The following is a 21707-nucleotide window of genomic DNA, read 5'->3' on the forward strand; positions in this document are numbered from 1 at the left end:
GAAAAACCAAACAGTGTGGCTGAGTCCCTATGGTGGCTTAGCACAGGAAGGATCAGCACCCCTGCTGATGCCCAGCAGCCCTGAAGTCCTGGCCCTGCTGCCAGCGCTGTGCCACCCTCCCCGTGCTCCCAGCCATCCTCCTGTCACACACAGGCAGATGTTACAGATGTTTGTCCCAGTGTCACAGCGCGTGGGCGAGAGCGGCAGCGGCACAGCTGTGGCACTGCCATCTGCCAGAGCACCCACAGGGCACAGCTCACCACTGCTGTGCCACAGCCCAGCAAGAAGGCACCACACAGAAACACAGAGACTGAACCAGGCGTGGCAAAGGAGTTGCATATCTGTGTTATTTGATCTGCTTGCTTAAATTTTCCTGCCTCTACTTCACCCTCTCCTTTCCTTGCCATGCCTTGCCTTCTGTTGTTCTTCACTCTTCTCTGCCCTTCCCTCACTTGTCCCCTGTACTTAACATCCACTGGATCACAATTCAGAGAATTGGATCTCTTTTGAATATGGTTTCTTTCCATCTTGATGTTTCTTATACCACCTGCCTTCATCTTTCCATTGCTTTTCCTTCTCCATGTTCCTCACTTTCTTCTTCTCAAAAGAGAAAAAATGTACAATAATCTCAGTTTTGACAACCACTGGGGGATTGTGAAAGCCATTTCACTGGGGGACCCTGGAACCTCAGAACCAGGTTTGAGGCACACATGCCTGACAGGTCCTTTTTAGGGACACTGCCTGAGGAATCAGGCTGCTGGGGATCTGCTGGGCTTTGGCTCCAAGGACTCCTACGCCCAGCTCCAGCAGCACTGGCTCCTGCCCTGCCTGACAGCTCCCAATCCCAGCTTCAGACCCTCTCTGGAGGAACTGGGATCTCCCTCAGGTCAGTGGCAGAGCTGTGCAGCTCCAAGCTTTCCACAAACACCACCGTACACCCCAGGGTGGCTGGGGGAAGTGCTCCAGCACAGCCCAGCCCTGCACAGCAGCAGCACAGCCTGCAGCTCTGGGGCTGCCCTGACTGCACCTGTATCCTCACAGCATCTTTGTCTGCTGGAACAAAGTGGGTGATGCTGGTCACTGGGGCAGGGTGTCACTGTAAGACATGAAATGACGCAGATACACTGTTGTTTTTAAGGTAAAAAAAAAGGGAAGTTTATTTTTTGACTCTATAGATTCTTAAAAGTGACAGTGGATTGGAGGGTGAAAGTGCCACCTCTCCAATGACACTGGACAAACCAACAGTTTATTAAATTTCCCTTCTTTTATAAAAGAATGTAAAACAATAAGTTATTTACATAAAGTGTGTGAGAAAGTGTGTTATAAGAATGTAAACATTAAAAAGTTTAATAAATCTTTAAAAAATCAGGGTAACAGGAGGGACCAAATGTTCTGTGCTTCCCCTGTGCTAACCTGCCAGAAGTGGACTTTTTGTGCTACCATTGTAACTGCTGCATCCCAATGCACTCACTTATCTGTAGCATACCCTCCCCTGGTTTATTGAGCTCTAAATTTAGCTTGTTACCTGTGACAGATTTATGACTACCTTCACTACAGCAGTAACAGCTTCATTCAAAAGCTAAAAAGTGTCCAAAGAAAATGGATTATACAAAACAATTACACCATAAAAAAGGCTGTAATGGAACACTGTGATTCAGCACAAAAGTGAAATGAAAGATACATGCAGGAACAATGGTGGTGTGTTGACTTTTTGGGGTTTTTTTTTGTTTGTTTGGGTTTTTTTCTGGTTGTTGTTTTTGGTTTTTTGTTTTGTTTTGTTTTTGTTTTTTAACCAATATATGGTGCTTCTGCAAAACGCAAGGCAGAAAAGGATTAAAAACTAACAGCTACTTGAAAAGAAAAGATGATTACTGTAACATTTTGCTCTCTAGGATTTTTGTCAGATCCTGGAGAAAATAGCTGTCCAAGTTTGCTCTATTCTAGCAAATTGCTGAACCTTGCAGGGTAAAGATACAACATTGTAGAATATTATTCAAAATGTCTCTGGGGTTTCTGTAACAAGAAGAACATGCATCTAATTAATTCTACCAATTTGTCTAATGGCCCCTTAAAATTCCCAAAACACGGCAAAAAGCAGAATGCCGATTCACAAACCTAAGAACCAGAAAACTGTACTTTTAGCACAAGCAAAATAATATTTCTTCTGCAGTCTTGGGTGGATACCTGTGTTTATTTGTTGCCATTCAGTTACTACAGGAAAGGTAAATAAATGTGTGTTGTGATATGAAATGATGATATCCAACCTATAAACAATTCTTTACCATACCTGACTCAGAAAAAGAGCCAAATAATCCTCAAATAATAACTTGACTTTCTCTCATGTAGGATGAGAACAAAGGTAGTTGTTCACAGTCAATCCTTCAGCAGCAGTTGAGACTGTGTATTTTCAGGGCAAGAATATTGAAAGTGAATGGTCAAAAGTCTTTTGAACAGAATGCTCTCCAAAACTTCCAGCTCTTAAAGCTCTGTTTCTGTTTCTGGCTGATCCAAATGATGCAAATGCATGTGTTTGGGGGTGAGTGCATAAACACATATTTTACTTCAGAACAATTAGCAAAAAAAATACCGAGAGCAATTTCTACCAGGAAAGCAGTGGTGACATTCGGGGTGACTCCTGCAGTGCTCACCTCCTGATCCTGGGAGTTAAATAACCACTGCTGCTGGGTGCATGGGTGGGAAGGTGAGCAGAGAGCCCTTACTCCTGCCTCAGGTCACTTCCTACACTCACTTTTCTGGCAAATCAAAAGGAGTGGGGGGTGTGGGAAGGTTAACCCAATAAATTTCATCAATGACAACAGTGACTTAACAAGCTAAAATAATTCCTCCCAAAGCTATTGATTCTCCAGCTTAAAAAAATTACACCATCTGATCTCAAACCTGATGTTGAAACTCTGGCTCATGTCAGGGTTTCATTCAGAAGAGTTTTAACACTATCAGAGCCAACCAGCAAAGGTCAGTTGTAAAAGAAGCCAGCGCTCTGCTCTGTTGGCAGGGTTATCTTCTGCAGAGCTGCCTGCCAAGCTGGTGCTGGGCACCCTGACCCCTCCTGCTCCATTTTCAGGGAGTGCCAGCTGGAGCAGGGAGCAGGGATCACCAGACTCTCTGGGAGGTGCTGTGCATTACTCCCACCAAGAGGACACAGCTCACATCAACTGCACTGGTGGCATTAACTGAGGTCACGGGTCATTTTTCAGCTTTGGATTTTGTTTTGGCAACAAGGTAGGTATGAGGACAAACATGTCAAAGCTGCCTATTTGGATGCATCACCCTGAAATCCCTCTTGTAATTCCTCTTCTATTTACTATGGGTGAAACTCATCCTAAGCAGAGAGCTACATGAAGTCTATGTGTCATTAAACTGCCTACCTTTATGTCTTGAGCCCTCCCTGTCCACAGAATAAATGTAATCATTAGACAGCAAAGAAAATCCATGATCTAATTAAAATAAATACCTTCTCCTCTACTTTTCTGAGCAAGAGAACACTCCCAGCAACTGTCAGTTTATTGAAAGAGGCAATAATAGCATTCATGTCCTTAGCTGTTCTCCTTTTCTCCTCAAAAATACATTTTGCATTTTCTTCTTTGCCTTTCTCTGTCTTGTATATAAAATGCATTTCAGATGCTCGAGGATGGTACAGATAAGGAGATAAGCACTTGTGCTTTGTGTTTGCTTGTGCTGGAGGTTGAACTCATATTGCAAAAATAAAATGTAAGGCCTGAGGGCTGCTTGCTCTGCACAGTAAAAGCAAGGACCTTCAGCTGGGTCAGAAGAGGTTCCTGGGTGGTTTCAGAACCACACTGCAGAAGTGCTCTGCTCCGGTGGGGCAAAACCACTGTGTATGACTTGGCTTCATGATGCATCTATTCCCAGTCTGCAGGACCAGCAGATGGTAGGAGCTATTTGTGGGCTGGAGGATTTTCTTTCAAAAGTGTCTTCTGTCTACAAGCATTACTCCCTGGCCATTGCTCTACAAGTGTGCTTCAGCTCATTTCAAAGGCTGGCAGCAGCCCCAGGATGCAGGCATGGAAGTGATGCACTCACCACCCCTGAAAGCAGAAGAGTCTAGCAGCTCCCAGCCCTGCTCAGGAGAGGAGTTTGATGCTGCCAGGGCTCTCCCACTGTCTGAGCAGACGTTCAGCAGAACTGCTGCACACCTGCACAACAGGTCTGCCCCTCTCTGGCATGCTTAGACTGTGTGGGACACCAATCAGTCTGTTAGAAGCACACAGCTTGCTACACCTGCATCTCCCCGACTGTGATCAGCCCTATGGCTCTGGATCCCCCTTCCAAGAAAGGGCAGTCCAGCTGCTCCTCTGCTGCTGCTGGGAGCAGGGGGGAAGGCAGCTGGAAGGGCTGGATGCTGCACAGTCAGCCTGCAGACAGCCAGCAACACTGGCCCCATCATTTTTGCACTTCCTTAGCTCTGCTTGGTCCTCTGCACAGTCTGGGGAGCCCTTCCAGGGGAACTCTTGGGAGCTGGGTTCTTGTTCAGCATCCTTTGATTTCTACTGAACAATGTTTTCTGACACTTTGCAAGCAGCTTGCTGCCATTCTTTCTCCTGACTAGTGCTTTTACCTCAGGAAGTCTCAGCACACTCTACAAACAAAGTTATCCATCCTTGTAGTACAAATGAGGAAACAGGGGCACACATTCTACTTCTGTCTCCTTTTTACAAGCGTCCCGGTTTTGGGAAGCTGAATTTGAAACAGTGAATGCAGTTACAGCCTAATTTTCAGAAATGCTGAAATCCAGCATAAGCACCTACAAATACTAAACATTTTGGAAAAACTCGACCTAAATCATTGACCCAAGGTCATGCAGCAGAGTTAAGAAGTGAATCCAGATGTCCTGATGATTAGCTCTGTCTACTGGCATTCAGTCAAGTCCTCCATCCTAAAATAAGCTTCCTGAAGCATATAAGACTATAGTCTTAGAACTCCCCTAAACACCCAGCACTGGTAAGATCTGATTTTCAAATGAAGAAGGGGGGGAAAAACCCCAGTTCACTATTTTTTTCTCAAGTGATCACTCAACGACCAATGAAAGGGCAGCTCAGAGTCATTTGATCTCAAACTTCTTCCTATAAATAAAAAAGGGAAGATTCTTCTCCCTTTTCAAACGACATGAAGAAAAAAAGTTCTGCCTCATTAATTCTAGACCTGAGTAATTAAATCTGCTCTCTGTTGCAATCTGTTTCCCATGTGTATCACCAACCTGGAATTTCTGGAACTCAATACATAAGGAAGCTATTCAATAAAAGGAAATACTATGACAAAAGGATTAGAGATGGGTCTGAACCAGACTGAAAGACTCCCTATACCAGAGAAGAATCCAGTTCCTTATCCAGAGCTCAACTTTTCAATTTTGACCAGTATCTCAAATCAAACACTGCAAAAACAATGGATCTCCCAGAGCCAGACCACCTCTCACCTCTGGTTCAGGGGCAGAAGAAAAGAGGGAACAAGCTGAGGAGACCTGTGTGGTATTGCAGCAGAAGTGGAACAGTACTCCCTGTCTGTACAGCTTAACTGCTCGGCAGAATAGAATAAAGCAGAATATTTCAGCTGGAAGGGACCTACAATGACCAGCTAGTCCCTCTGCCTGAGCATGTCAGGGCTGACCAAAAGTTAAAGTGTGGCATTATGGGCATTGCCCAAATGCCTCCTAAGCGCTGTCAGGCTTGGGAAATTGACAATTCCTCTCTAGGAAGCCTGTTTCAGTTTTTGACCACCCTCTCCTTCAAGAAAGGCTTTCCAATGTCTAGTTTATGTAAAAGACCTGTGAGAAAATAAGAAAGAGCTTTAGTAGTTAAAATTCAAAGTCTTCCCTGCAAGCTCAGTTATATCTACTTATCCATTAAATGAATATCAAAGGATTCACTGCAGCTGAGCTAACTGACCTCATTTTCCATCTCTGGCTTCCTGCATTCAAGTTCAAGCATAAGAAACATCCTTACCCTCTTGGTGTGTTTAATTCTAGAGCATTTCAGGTATAATCTGCACCTAAATCAAAAGGCATTTAAACAAAGCCCTTAGATTTCAAAATTTGTCTTATCCTCATTTGGCTCCCAGAATTTCAGCTGCTTTCCTTAAATGATCTGCTCACATCTGTGCTCCAGCTGAGCCATGTTCATGCCCCACTGACCTGACCACTGCCATCTCTGTAATCCTGCAGCTGACAATAACCAGCAATGCACTCAGTCCCTGTAAGCATCAAGAGCCTTTCAAGAAGGAGGAGGCAGAGAAGAGCCAGCCTTTATATAACACGGAAAATCAGGATTTCACAGAAAAAACATTGTTCAGCTAAGGTGAGTAATGGGAGCTGCACGCCTGAAGTGCCCTGGTCCAGCTCCCCTGGGCAATGAGGACTAGAGGTGTCAGCATCTTGCAGGATTACTCTCTGCAATGGCAGCTGGCAGATATTTTTCTAACAGAGAGCACAGCAACATCGTTCACACTCATTTGATTCTCTTTGCTGCTGCTCCTATTCAAACTCGGCTAAGCTGATCAAGTTATTTCTTGGCCTGTGCCTCACAGCTGAGTAAGTAAACACCTTTCATAAGGCCTGAGCACACTTCTTTCAAGTGTGTGATTAAGGGCTAGACTTGAGCATTATTGTGAGAAAATCTACTACATTACTCACAATTCCCAAAATCACTCACAGGGGTCTTGAAGTGGCACTTTACACCCAGTGCTTTACTCCTTGCATTACAAATACTATAATATTATATATAAACATCATATATATATAAATATTATAATAATGTCACAAAGGGGCACAAACACCAAATATCCATCTGTGTTTCAGCTGCTGTAGAGAATGGCTTTTTGAGCTGAGAATAGCCCATAATGGCACCACTTAGAGACTATGATGCAAAATATTTTCTGTGGCTACCAGACCTTCTCCACAGATGTCTCTTCTTGTTTACTATGAAGAAGACAGACGATAAATATAGTCAGCAAATGTATTTTGGACACAGTCATACTTATTTGTAGTATTTGCATTAAGTAACACTAGAAGACTTATGCAGCAGAAAAGATGTTGGCCCAACTGTAATTCCTTCTCTGGTGAACCAAGGTTGAACTATTGAAGTTTACAAGTTTTTTTCAAGAAGAATTGTTGCTGCTTATGCTGGTATTGCTGATAATATAACTGATCTTGGTAATAATATAACTGGGGTATTTTCTCCTTTTTTTTAAAACACCCCTATACGCTTCTCTTTTTCTTCTCTGAGGCACTTTTAGCTTCACATCCAATATTCTCTTTTGCGCTATCTTGCCCACATCACTTCTCAACTAGCTCCTCAAAAGATGGATATTTGTTTTGAAAGCTTCGGGATTAAAGGAATATTTAAACAATTAACTGCAATCGTATTCATCATCCAGCAGGGTACCATGGACATGCACTAGAAATATAATGAGAAAGTAAAACTTTCCTTCAGGAAGAAGAAAAGAGAAGATAAACATCCACAGATCTCTCTCTCATTACTTTCTTATCGTTTTTAGACTGCAAATATGTCAGTCACTGGAACACTTTCATACTAGGTCATTATTGTTACACATATTATACACAAAGACCCAAGGCCTCATTCTGTCATAGATAAGCTATTCACACACATCCTTTTTTCCCCCTTAGAGTTTATTTGCATGGCTGGCTGGATAATCAGTCATAATAACAAAATATGACTCAGCATGGCTGAATGTCCAATTCACTTTGGGGATTTTCTTGGAGGTTTTTTTTTTTTAACTATTGAAGACCAGAAAAGATATGTCCCTCCCAAATAATGTTAATGTAAAAATGATTTGATTAAACACAGAGGTCAGGGGATGGGGAATGGATCAAACAGCAACATTTCTACTGCTGTGCCCTCAAAGAGGCTCTGGCCTCTTCAGCAGCTCCGACCATGCTGCAGGGTGCAGGTCCCTTGTCCCCCACTGCAGCATGGACAGGGGGATTCCTCACAAAATCCCCCCCTCAGGGTGGAGGGAGGATGCAGGACAGAGAACTGGTCCTGTTCCTCAAGGAAGGACATCCTTGATATTAAGGACATATGTGCTTTTCTGGACATCTAAATTCTGTCTATGGGTTATTACAATTGTGCAAGCACGCAGAATATTTTAAAATATGATTTACTTCACATCTGCAATAGTCCAGTACTAAGAATCTTCCCAGTATCAGTCAAAATCAACACGCCAGTATGACCACTAAATGAAATACTAAATGAAATACGAGTTATCTCAAAGGATAACTCTCCTCTACTTGAGTAAGTTAATGGCAGCAGCAGTGGGCACTGCCATCCTGCTGAGCAGTCCTGGCTGTATGAATGTGACTGACAAAGATGGTGAATCTGAATGTCTGACACCTCTGGCCCCTGGTTTTCAAGTAAGAGACTAGCCCAGCAGAAAGGGCTGCAGTGTGAGAACATATTTCACCTGGGACTGAGTGAAAATAGCATTCAGAGCTTGGCCCTCCATTGAGCCAGATCCACTGGCACATGTCTCTATTTTTAACCATCTGTGTAATTTTTGGGTAAAAGAAGCAGGATATATTTGTGTTTTCCAGAATTAGGATAAACCTAAGTTTTTTACCTAGGGCTTTCCTGACTTAAGTACCTTAAATTGTGTAACCACATACTAATAATGTCTGTTACTGTATTTACCAGAACAAAATTAGGCTGGCTGAGAAAATCCACATTAAAATAAGCTGATGAAAGGAATCACACTGTAATATACATGCATAAAAAGCACATGGAGCTTATTTCTGTGATAATCTGACTATGGAAGACCACCAAGACCGGCAAGATTCCTGACAAACATCTACACAGGAGCATGAAGCCAGCAACAGAAGTTAAAAACGCCCATGACCTTTAGCTGGCAGTCCCAGTTTCCTCAGAATTCCACACCACGTTTGAGAGGTAAACATCATCTGTGCTCCCAGCCTCCTTCCTTAGTGCACTGCTTACGTGCACATCTGCTAAAAATCACAAGCAAACGACACCGTGGTTTAACTGAAACTCAAACAGGGAAAACATTCAATTGGGCAGAGGGAAAAGCTAACTTCCTCCTGCCTTTCCTTCCTCTCAGAAGCCTTTCTGCAAGAGATCAGTACTGAAACTCTTATCGACTTTGAAACTGGTATTACACCCGCCCTGATTTAATGTTGTAATTTCTTCCAATTTAATTAGTTTTTAACAAGTGCAAAAGAAACAAGAAACTAAAGCTGTGTCCCTAATTATTGCTTATGTAGAGCAAGTTCTCCAGAGCCAGCAGAGATAGGAGGCAGCCACGGCCCGAGGGGGCACAGAGCACCTGATCCTGGCTCAGCCAGCACTGTGGCTGTGCTCACCACCACAGCTTGGCACCAGCTGCAAAAGTGGAGGCAGAGGATGGGAGCTCAGGCTGTCATCTTCCTCTCAAAGCCAGAATTTACTCTGGTGCTACGAACATCTCCCAGTGGCAGAAGCTCCAGCTTTGCGCTCATCCCGAGGACAAGTGCTGCACCCTGTAAACAGGGACTGGGCTGGCCATGCCTATCAGGGTTAGGGATGCTAAGGATTGTGCTTCTCCTCCTCTGCTCTGCCCTTATGAGAGCCCACCTGGAGTTCTGCATCCAGCTCTGGGGTCTTCAGCACAAGAAAGACCCCAGAGCTGCTGCAGAAAGTCCAGAGAAGGCGCCACAAAGATGATGAGAGGGCAGGGGCACCTCTGCTGTGGGACAGGCTGAGAGCTGGGGCTCTTCAGCCTGGAGAAGAGATGCCTCTGGGGAGACCTCACTGTGGCATTCAAAGACTAAAGGGAGCTTATAAAAAAGAGGGAGAGATACTTTTTACATAGGCAGATATTTATAGGAAAAGGGGGAATGGTTTTAAACTAAATGAGATTAGATTTAAGTTACTTGTTAGGAGGGAATCCTTCATGGTGAGGGTGGTGAAGCCCTGGCACAGTTTGTCCAGAGAGGCAGTGGATACCCACCCTTGGAAGTGTTCAAGGCCAGGTTGGGTATGGCCCTGAGCAACCAGGTCTGGTGGAAGGTGTCCCTGCTATGGCAGAGGGGTTGGAATCAGATGATCTTTAAGGTCCCTTCCAACCTAAACCTTTCAGTCCTTCTCTTTGGCGATCTTCAAAGTGAGCCCCTGGTTATGATCAGTGCTGTCACAAAATGCAATCCAAAGTACCTAAACTTATTTCTTCTACACTGAAGTTAAAATGAATAAGAAATCAAGTACACTGCCACAAAATGCTTCTCTTCAGCCTCAGAAGCTTGTTTACCATTGCTGTAGTAGCTGAACTGCTGAATTAAATATTTACAACTATTCATGCAATCAAACTCATTTTCCTTAGGAAATAACTGATTAGGTGTCTCACATCTGTTTCTGACAATGATTTAAGCCTCTGCTGATCCCTATCTAGACCTGACATGCATGTTAATGTTTCAGAAACCATCACCCTCAGTGGGAGGTGATAACAGACTCTCTGGGTCTGGCGGGGGTGTACAGCAATGGGGAAGCTCTGCTGCATCTGCAGCTGAAGGGTGACACAACCAGCCCACAGTTTTCTCCAACCCTGTGACCCAGGGCTTGGGAAGCCTGGCGAGAGACAGAAGCCAGTGTAGAGCTCGATGCAGAATTATCTTGAGAATTATCTTCCTATCCCTGTCAGAAGTTTTTAATATCTCCCAGATGCTTGCTTCCTCTATGCAGAGTAGCAATTCTGCTCCTCCACTCTCCAGCCATGCACGTCATCCTTTCACCAATGTTTCCCCATCAGGCCCTTTGATGGAGGCTGCTGCAAGTGTTGCAAGGCTGTGAGAAAAATCAGCTGCTAATAAAGCTGATTGACATTATATCTTCACAAAGCATGATGTTTATGTCAGGAAAGACAAAAATTAACTCCAAATTTTTTCTCAAGTAAAAGCAAAGACTCCAATGACAGAAGAGTTGGTCTCTATTACTCCTTCAGGTAAGGGATAACTGGGCTTTCCAAGTTCTGACAAGAGCAACCAGGCCAGAAGAAAACTTTTGGCACCACTCATCAAGTATTACCTTAAAGTCAAGGGACCAAAAACCAAGTGAAATGAATGAATATTTGCCTGCCAGTGACCTTGTAGAGCTGTAACTCAAATAGAAATGAAGTCTATGTAAGTGTCTGAAGAGTAATCTCTAAAGCAGTCAGAAATGCTGTATAAAAGTAGATTTCAAACACAATCCAAAGAAGATTAAACTGGCAATTCATCTCTCTTAGGACTTCTATACATCATAAATAGGCATTATGCCTTCTATGTAAAGCAGCCCATTATCTGATTTATTCACCAATATCTCTTATTCAAACAATTCAAACCAGACTACATTAGAAAATCCCAGAAAAATTTCCTCAGCACTGCAACTTTTGAAATAAGTTGATGATTTATATTTATAAAATTTTACTTACTGTACAACTAAATTCATGTTTGTTAATACAATACACTATCTCAAAGGACAATTTTAAAGAAAGATGCTATCCCAGCTGGATCATTTATTAATATTCACATGCTTTCCTTCAAAAATAATCACAACACAGAAGCTGTTCTTGTTGGCGTTAGTCTTTTTTTCATCCCCCGAGTGAAAACAGAAATTCTGCTCTAGTCACAACAGTGTACTACGAACAAACTCATCATTCTAACACTTCAGACTTCATTTGAACACTCCTTGCCCTTTTAACTATGAATATATCCAATATAAGGAATTCAGCTCCAGATTCAAAACACGTACCCTGGATAAGACAAAACTCTGACTCAGCCCCAGTTCAGGTTTACAAATGGCTTAGTGGCAATTTTTTTGTAATTATTCTTCTCCCATTTTAGGCAATGGATTTTTGCCCTTTCCAGACAATACACCAGGGCTATTGCAGAATCATATACACTTTCCTTCTAACCACCTTCTCCTGGGAGCCACTCCTACCATTCTCTGAATTATTTCCAGAAGGTTAAAAAACAGAATTGCGGACAATTTTCCCACGCAAAATAATTTTCAGCAAGGCTTCCTGAGTTGTACAGCCTTCCCCAAAGAATGGACTTCAGCTCCAGTCCCAGTGGGACGCAGGGACCAGGAGGTCTTGCCGTTGACAGGCCAGGTCCCACGGGACGAGAAGGCGGCTCAGGGAAGAAGGCGCTTCCTCAGAAGCCGCAGCAGAATGGGCACTGAGAATTGTCTGGACTGCACCTAAGGCCAGTGTAAGCTCTGTGCAACCACACAGCTGCCCATCACTGCTGCGAGTGGGAGGTTAACCCCAGAGCTTATGACGGAAAGAAAATACAGTAACTCACTTTTCCTATGTTGACACATTGTCTCCACTAATGAGAAGGCTCAGCCCTCTGCATAAGCAAAATTAAACACAAAATGTAGGTGTCAAGATTAGCACAAAGAGTTTGTTTTATTAATACTTCCTGCTGTGCCCTTTCCACGGAAAGCCTGCCCCAAAAGGAAGCCATTCGAATCATTCAAGAGTAAAGGCAAACTATTAATACTCATCTTTAATAAATACATCAGTAGCGGAGTCAACCCAAGTCCCACCTTTTTGTCTCCTGTGAGTCATTTAACACACACACTTAATACATCACTTAATAAAATTTGATTGGAAGCAGTTTGATCAGAGAGAATGTGTTTAAGTTACTGTAAATTGAGCCAGTGTACATTGCACTCAGAGACAGGACAAACAGGTTTATGGTCAAACTTCCTCAGCAAGGGGTGTAACCCTCCCCAGCTATTAGAGCCTCCCTAATTGCTGCCTTTGCTGTGACAAGCCAACAGTGGACCAAACACACAGCATCCTCCTCTACACATAAACACCTATTTGCAGTGTGTGCAGCAGAGCTCTGAACAGCCTAAAACCCAGCTCTGACTCCTATTTTTCTCTTCAGCTGGCACTTTGGGAGAGGTCCCCACAAAGAAGCTGGTGGAAGTTCAACCTTTGTCTTCATCAGGGCCAGGGGTTTATCTCATCCCCTTCAGATAAAGCCTTGGCATTGGCTTGAAAATCTTCCTATAATGCTGCCATATCTATGCAGCAATGGGAGCTCTTATCAGCTCATCTATTGCTCATTAATTACTCCAAAAAATGGTTTACTTAGTATGTTGTTTATGATCAAAACTTTATTGTCCGGAAGCAATGCACCACACTGTGCTCTGCATTAAACCAAGATTAAAGTAGGCTGAGCCCAGAAAAGAACCAACAAACCTTATTAATTTCTTTTAAGCATGTGAGTATGCACGTGTTTGTGGGCTGAACAGATGAAGCAAGAGAGGAGATTAGCATTTTTATAGATATGATTCCTGCCATTGCTACATACTCAAAAATCTTGCCTAGGCTTGGGCACTTTATAAACAAGAATAAACACACCTACAAATATCTTTGCATTTATCTATTAGTCAATAAGTCAATCTGCCTATAACTGACACTCAGCAAAGCATCTCACACTTACTTATTATAGGTGAGGGGAACACTCAATGATCCTTCCAACTCAGAATATTCCACAATCATGGGGAGGCAGAGGCTCAGCGCAGGTCTCTGCTGAGCCATGATGCTGCTGCTGGATAAAGAGGGGTGAAGCCTCTGCCCGGAGCCAGGGCACAGGGAACAGTGCAGGTACAAGTGCAGGCACCACACAGCAGCCAGCCAAAACCTGGGAACTCGGTGTAAAACTGAAAACACATTTCTATTTCACACAACAGGCCCCTGCAGAGCAGCCCTGAAGAACTGAGGTCCCAAAAGCAGACGGAAGGTGATGTGCAGGGTGGCAGAGCCCTGCATGCCATGGGAGAGTGGTGCAGGAAAGACCAAATCCTTTGCTGTCCCTGCCTGCTGTCACACTGGATGACAGGGAGCCAGCAGGAGGGTGGTACAGTCACCCCAGTCTGTCAGCTCTGCAAAGATCAGGTAGAAAATGTGTTGAAGGCAGTTGTTAGCCAGGGTCACTTCTGATCATCCCCAGAACGTGCGTGGACCACAAACCGCCCAAGGATCACCTGCAACAGGAGCCCAGCTCCCGTGCACAGGTGTGTGTATTGCTGTGTATTGGTGTGTGTGTTTGTGTGTGTATTTGTGTGTGTGTTTGTGTGTGTTTGTGTGTGCATTTGTGTGTGTGTTTGTGTGTGTTTGTGTGTGCATTTGTGTGTGTGTTTGTGTGTGCATTTGTGTGTGTATTGGTGTGTGTGTTTGTGTGTGTGCAGCAGTCCTCCAAAGCCCGAGCTCCAGGGCCTGGCTCTGCCTCCCTCCCTCTCCCCCAAACAAAGATGTTTTGCAGCACTCTCCACGGTGATGTTTAGCGAGCCTCTCGGTTACCATAGCGTTATGCACTGAAGGAATCTCGACAAATTAATCAATTGTATAATTGTGTTTGCCTAAGAATACAAGTCAGTCAGATGATTCAATGCATTTCAACAGCTCCATGGAGTTTGGTTAACACACTTCCTCTTCTACCACCTCAGTGTTACCTTCATCGGCGCTGACGTTTTTCAATATTTCAATTTCCCTTTACAGGCACATTGGCAGGTAGGCGATCTCTGCTGCAGGCTAAGTTGAGCTGTTTTCCTTCTTCCTTGCCTGCTTAATTTCTGTCTTGTTTTATCTACCTCCTTCTCTCTTTCTTGTAGTAAGATGGACACCATACGTCCAACTTTACACTAACGACACTGTGTTTTTAAAGTTGCTAATTCATCACTAATGGTCAGCAGTCACGTTTAGATTTTATCCTGCATGATTTAGAGAATTTTGCTCTGATCAGCACCAGAGCAGAGCTGATACTAAGTCCAGGTTCAAAATTTACTTTAGGAATATGAGGTTAAAAGGGAACCCAAACCCAGCACTCCAGTCTTGGAAAACAATGCTGGAAAACGACATCTCTTCAACCTGCCAAGAGGCACCAGAAGCCCGAGAACACATCCTCACATCATACAATAAACTTATGATTCACATAAGAAGCATGTAAGATTAAAGTGTTCAGTGACACAGCAAAGGGCAGGTGAAGATCACTGCCAGTATTGCAAGTCCACGGAGCCACACAGAGTTCATTTATGCCAGCAACAGATCCCAGAAAATACACCATGAAGTGTAATATGGTTACTGGCAACACAGTCTGAAGGAAAAATGTCTCTGGCCCAAAATCTGATGAACAGGGAGCATGCCAGAAAAATCTGAAGGCAATTGTGCCTGTCTAATGCTACAAGGAATCTGCACTGTACATTTTCAATGTCTAGTGTTGAGAGGAACTCACATGTGGGAGAGAAAAGATTCAAACCTGCAGCAACAGAGAATAACATTTCTTGTCTCATCTCCCAAGAAAACAGCAGAAGACTTGATACATGGGGTTAAAAGTGTAAACAAACAAGATCCATTCTCCTTTCAAGCATACATTAAAAATATGACTACACTGCAGAGCAAAGAACTAACTCTGCAAATGTAATTTCCTATCTCCAGGAACTCTCTAATTTAATTGTATAACCTCTTTCATAAGATTATCAAGATCTATCTCAAAACTACCCTAATTGAAAAACTCTTATGCAACTTCAATCCTTGGGTAGATAGAAGCTTTATTCTAATTCTCCACCCAAATTTATTCATGACCAATTTAGAAAATTTGACCTAGTGCAGATGCTATCTTTTATCTTATTTTTTTCCTGCCCTCTTGCTATATAGTGCCAATTATGTGTAAAATACCCCAGTGTAGCCTGTCCCTTCACTGGTTCACCTGGCCAGAGCTAAAGAGATGATGCTCTTTAACCTCACTCTGTAAAACACATGGTGTGTTTGTGTACCCACATCTCTAGCCCTCCTACCGCTGGAATTTAATGCTTTCTTGGCAGGGGTGTCTGGAACTATGCAAAACATCAGTAAATCAATCCAAAAGCAACGTGGAGCTCCTGTATTGACACCCTGTACAATGATCTGTACAATGATTGTTACCACATTTCCCTGAATTTCTTATATTATTTTCCTTTGGTATCCAAAGATGTCAGTGGTCCCCTTCCCAGCTGCATCTCAGCGCTTGCTCCCAGGTATCTTCTGAGCAGCCAGTGCATCCACATCTCTCCCTTCTGGCATGGACAAGTAACGAGTTCCTATTTCACACTGGAAATTCTTGTTACTGGTCTCCATGCTTACGACTTGTCTTTGCACACAGCACTATTAATTGCCATTTTATGTCTATCACTGCCAATCAGCAAAGTTATCTAAATACCTCTCATGTGATGATCTGACCCTCCTCTGGACTGACAATTCCTCCCAAGTTTTTGTCATCCCAACAGCTCCTGGGCACACACCCACACCCTGCACACAGGTCAGAGTGGATCCATTCAACAGCCCAAGCCTGGTCCCAAGGGAGCAGCAGCACCAATCTCCTCCATCCTGATGACTTTCTCTGAGTACCTCTTTCTATTCAGAGAACTTTATTTGCATGCAATGGTTGTATCTTCTCTTTGACCAGGTTTTTGTCTACCTTTCAATTCTTGTCTTGAACCACTGCCTTCATTTTAAGCCATAACATCCTGTGGGGCATGGTATCACGTACTTGGCTTTAGATAAATGACATTCCTACCCTACCCCATATAAATAATCTGTTATACGAAAAAGATGTTAGATTAGTCTAGCACAATCCATCTTTGATAAAATCTTGTTGTAATTTAGCCTGCTTCCTCATTATTTCCATGCCTAATTATTCTTTCTGCAAAATACGTCATAAGACGCTGGGTACTGTTGTGCTCAAACCAGCTGGCCTAACATTTCCTGCATTGCTTTTTTATTTTCTGACTCTCTAGGGACTCCCTGTAAAGGACACAAATGCTTGCCCTCTTCTGCATCTGAAGAGCCAGGGGAGAGCCTTGCTGCAAGCTATGCAAGCCTTGTGCCACTGCTTTCAGTATTCCAGGACCGGGATTATTGGCACCTCTTCATTTGTCTCACCAAGATATTTAAGTTTTGCCTGTTTTCCCTGGGTTTTTTTGAAACCTTTGCTATGAATAGCTTTCACTTGCCTGCAGATTTGTCAGTAATTACACTCTGTTCCAGATTCTACAGAAGGTTCTGCTTTCATGAGAAAGTTGTGTCATTATTTAGAGACATCAGTTCCCCTTCCAGTTTAGGCATGTCTAATTTCGGTTCTGTGCAAATTGACTAAGTGCAGGTTTTGGTTGAACCCAAATAAGCTCGTTTGAACCAAAATAAGAATGTCCGTACACAAGGTCACATCAGGTTAATCAAATCACTTTATAAACAGACTTAAACTATATTGGTGTAATTTCCCCATGTAGACAAGGCCAAAGACAATAAAGGAATATGAAATAGGTCAAAGTCCCTCATTAATTGCACACACCTTTGTGGTTTGACTGAATCTGGTGATTCTGTGGCTGGGCAGATGTGCAGCCAGCAAGCCCAGCTGTGCACAGAGCTTTTACTGGGGCCTGTCACCACCTCAGCCTCCCTTAAATTTGGGCTTAAGTGAGACTGGAGTAACAATAAGCAGAGTCTTAGAGGACTTTTCTACAGGGACATCGCTCCTTCAGCTTATGGGCCACAGGGCATATAAGCCATACACTTTTGGTCACACCAAAGTAGCAGTGAAAACAAGGCAAAAAAATGGAATGGCCTCAGCCTGGGCTGAGGATGGGACAGAGCTGGTGGAGCTACAGCCAGGAAAGCTGATCCCCAGGGCCATTCTGTGGGCACAGAGTTGCTGCTGCAGCAGAGCACAGCCCCAGCTGAGCCAGGACTCACTCAAAAGAAGGGTGATCATCCAGGTCCTAACAAATAAATACAGTTGTTTACTGCCTGACTTCCCTGACAGAGATTTGTAACTGAAGTGGTAGAGAGGTCTGTCATTTCAATAATACTAGAAAGCATTGGTTCATACTATTTTGGTGTTTTACTGTTCTGTTTAAAGCCACATTATTTCACTAGGATCTGTAACTGTTCCAGTACAAGCTGGAATTCAGTTATTCTGATATAGGCACATAGCTTATTTGTCCAGTCTTGAAAGAATGATCTACGTTGGCATTAAAACCTTTGTACCATTACCTGTCAGTCTTGGGAGGTTGAGTAATTTAGGACAAAACAAAGCAACTTCTGTTCATAGACAAGCCCTGGCTCCATACTGTAAAGACATCCTACCAATATTTTGATACTACTAATGAGCAGAAGTTGGATTTGACATCAGTATCTCCGCAATGTAATGCCACTTCCTCTATCATGAGACTTTAATTATGAACTACTCATTTGCTAATTTTAATCTTTAACTCTGAGCTATTTTTGTATACTTGATGTATGTCTTAAACCAGAAAAATAATTCAACACAGATATAGTCTCAGTGGCTAAAACCCAGGAACCATCACATATCTTAGTGAAGTTTGCAGATTATAAACACATTTCAAACCAATTTAGTTTTTCCCTCTAAATCAATTAATTGTAATCCACAGCTTGGAACAATCAGTATAAGAGAGCAGCAAGCAACCACTCCTAAAGCCATTTCCATTTTTCCTATTAACTCTTCCAGAAAAATTCTAAAGATTTGGTACTACACATGTTTAGCCCAAGAGATATAAACGCCTCCTTTCCACACAAATTTCAACTTTTGGCTTTTCCTGGAGTGTCCTGTCCTCATTAGTGCCTGCTGTGTTTGTCAGTTTGTCAGGGCTCCATCAGCTGCAGAGTCCCGAGTGCAGCTGTTCTGGCCCTCCCTGGTGCAGCACTGACATGCTGACTTACTCTGATTAGCACATTACAGGACAACGATCTACTTTTTTTTTTTTTTTTTTTTTTAATACAGTTTCTAAAAACCCAAAATCCAAATGTATTTTTCTCACTGAATAACTATGGTGAGGGACTGCAGCCTAGGAAGTTTATAAAAATTACACAGATTCCCAACCAAAACACCACATTGTCAGATATCAGTACCAGGGCTGCACACTGTGTACTCTTGAAAGTGTCTGCTGCTTCAAACAACATCCATTGGATCTGTGAGGACTGTGAAGCCTACACATCAAACCCACGAAGAGCTAGCTGTCTCTTTAAGCCAAATTGGCATTTCCAAAGCTAGGGATTAGCCAGCAGTGATCCAGCAAAATAAGGACAGGGGAGCACCGGCATTCTGCTCAAAAATGAAGGAAGTGACTCTGAAGATTTTCTTATGTATACACCAGAAAGTCTAATCCCTCTAGTGAAATCAGCACCACAGCTTTCACTGCACACAGCAAAATAAACTTCAGCTAATAAATAACCCTACCCTCCCGAGGCAGGTAAGGCATAGGGCATTTCAACAGCTTTGATTTCAGGGGCATTATTTCCGGAGCCACCCCCTGCTGAAGGGGACAACTTCATCCACGGAGCAGGGGTACTTGGCACTTGGGTGCCAGTTCTGTCTCCAAAAAGGGACTGATGTGCTGCACTTCTCCAAAATGCACTGAGCCTCCTGCCTTCGGGGACTGTGGCACTTCACAAAGGACTCCAGCCCTCCAAACCGCGTGCGACACCTCAGGGATGAATCACACAGGGCTCAGCTCCGACCTGCGCTTCCAGTGCGAGCTACCCAGAGCAATCACTTCACAATTTCTGCCACTAAGGACCAAGGCGTGGTGTTATCATTCACAAATCCACGGCTGAAACATGTGAGGGATTTTCAGAGCCTTCTTATTTCCCCATTTATAATGTAAACATTCTGTAAAATCAAATGACACAACAACTCTGGTGGGAAGAATGACTTTTCAACCTGGATTTTAGATGCTATCTAAAATCCAGATGCAAGACTCATTTCGGAGGTTTTTCTCCAGCCTATTTCAGTCAAATACATCCCACGAACGACGAACTTCAAGACAGAACCAGAAGCCTGCGATCAGACCCATTTCAGTCTCCCGAAAATCAGCTTCCCTCAATCCCAAATCACCGCAGCTCTCAGCCGCGCTCAGCCCGTGGCTGCTCCCGAGCGGCTCCGTGCGCCGAGGTCCGCGGGCGCTGAGGGACGGGGATGCCGGTGCCCGGCTTCGGGATGCTCCGCTCCTGCATCCCGGTCCCGGAGCCCCCTTCCCCCCTGCCCTCTACAGCCAGAGCCCCCCGGACACCCTGCGCTGCATCCTGCGCCCGTCTTGACGGTACACGGATTTTTTAAGAAAAAAAAACCACAGGACTTGCGGCTATCAGTTTTCCTTTTCAGAACTTACCTGGGACCGTCCTGGCAGTGTCCGACAAAGGCAGGACGGAGCGGCGAGTGCCGCATACTGGTCCTGCAGCGGGGGCTTTTCCCGGGCTGCCCCCGCTCCCCACGGGCTGCAAGTGCGGGGACCCTCTCTCTCTCTCTCTCTCCCTCCCTCCCGTACTCCTGACCCCGGCAGGGTCCGCGGTCCCCCGGCCGTACGCACCGTCTAGGAAGATGCGCGTCCCGGAGTCGCTCTCAGTGCCATGCCCAGCCCCGGCGCGGTGCCCCCCCGGCGACAGGGGTTACCGCTCGCCGCGGGGTCCCGCTGCCCGGCGGTGACATGGCATGAGCGCGGGCAGGGCGGGGGGCAGTGCCGGCGATGCGCGGCGCGGGGTGGGCGCACGGGGGGCGCGGGCTGCGGGCAGCCGCGGCGGGACTTGTGAAACTCGGCTGTGGCGGCGGCCGGTTGTGTAACGCGGCGGGCTGGGCCCGGCCCCCGGCACTGCACAGGCGCGCTGCTTCCCCGCCCCGCCGCCACCGGCACCCGCCGCCGGCACCCGCGGGCAGAGCGCGGGCGCGGGGCGGAGCGCACCGCGCGGGAGGAGCGCACCGCAGCGCACCGCTCGGCAGGAGCGGCGCACGGCAGGAGCGGCGCACCTCCGCGAGTGCGGGGCCCGGACGGGGCCGGGCAGGTGGCGCGGGCAGCGGCGGTGCCGTGCGCCGGGAGGAACCGGCGGAAAGTAGGTCACCGCCGCCGATGCGCGGGTACCGGCCGCGGGGTGGCCCCGGCCGCGGAGTCCGGCCGGGACCGGCCCGTCCCCCTCCGTGCGGAGCGAGGCCCGGCCCCGGCTGCCCCGACGGACCCGCAGCCGCTCTGCGCTCCCCGCCCGGAGCGCGGCACCGGTTCTCCGCGCAGCACGAGCTGTGCCCCGACGGGATTAGTCATCCCGTATCTGAGTCACCCATTCAACATTTGCCGCTTCCTTCCTCATAGGTTTTCTGGGTTTTTAAAAAATTCCCTTTCTCCAGTGTAACTGTTTACCCTCCTCTCCAAGGACAGCGGGCAGCTCCTTTCCCCTGCCCGTGACTGCAGCCGTGCGCGCTGCGGGCGCGGAGCCGCGGCCGGCGGCAGGAGCAGCGGGGCTGGGGCCGCTGCTCAGTCGGGCCATATGGTCCTGCCCTTCGCCAGAGTTTGGTTTATTCTCCTCTTGTACCTGGAAGCAGTGGGTACCAAAGCTGGGGCATTAAGACTGTTCTGAAGTCTCTTCCTCTCTCTTCTCAGGGCACCGCCGGGTGGGGACCAGCGCTGCCGTGGGAAACCACTGATTGACGCCACAGTAGAGACAACTTGGGGGAACATTGCTGGGTCCCTGACTCCGGCCCCGGGGTTCTCCAAGCAGCTCCCAAAACTGAGTGCACTCCTTTACAACAAGTTAATTTTTTGGCGTCCTTTTTTCCCTCTCTCCGCTTCAGCTCCTCTTGGAAAGCTGCTCCTTCACCTATGGAAGGCTGGGAGATCTGCTCCCTCTGGAAG

At 45.4% G+C, this 21707-nt stretch overlaps 1 protein-coding gene across 5 annotated transcripts in view; it reads right to left on the minus strand.

Moving 5' to 3' along the window:
- PASD1 (PAS domain containing repressor 1) overlaps positions 1 to 20623 on the minus strand; it is a 53535-nt gene extending 32912 nt beyond the window's left edge. For all 5 annotated transcript variants that reach the window (XM_041485018.1, XM_041485019.1, XM_041485022.1 and 2 more), the window contains exon 1: positions 20397 to 20623. The gene's annotated coding sequence lies outside the window, so the exon portion shown is untranslated. The remainder of the gene's footprint in view (positions 1 to 20396) is intronic.
- Positions 20624 to 21707: the final 1084 nt, after the last annotated feature.

The sequence above is a fragment of the Pyrgilauda ruficollis genome, unplaced genomic scaffold (assembly GCF_017590135.1).
Source record: "Pyrgilauda ruficollis isolate IOZ18807 unplaced genomic scaffold, ASM1759013v1 scaffold7, whole genome shotgun sequence".
NCBI classification, from domain to species: domain Eukaryota; kingdom Metazoa; phylum Chordata; class Aves; order Passeriformes; family Passeridae; genus Pyrgilauda; species Pyrgilauda ruficollis.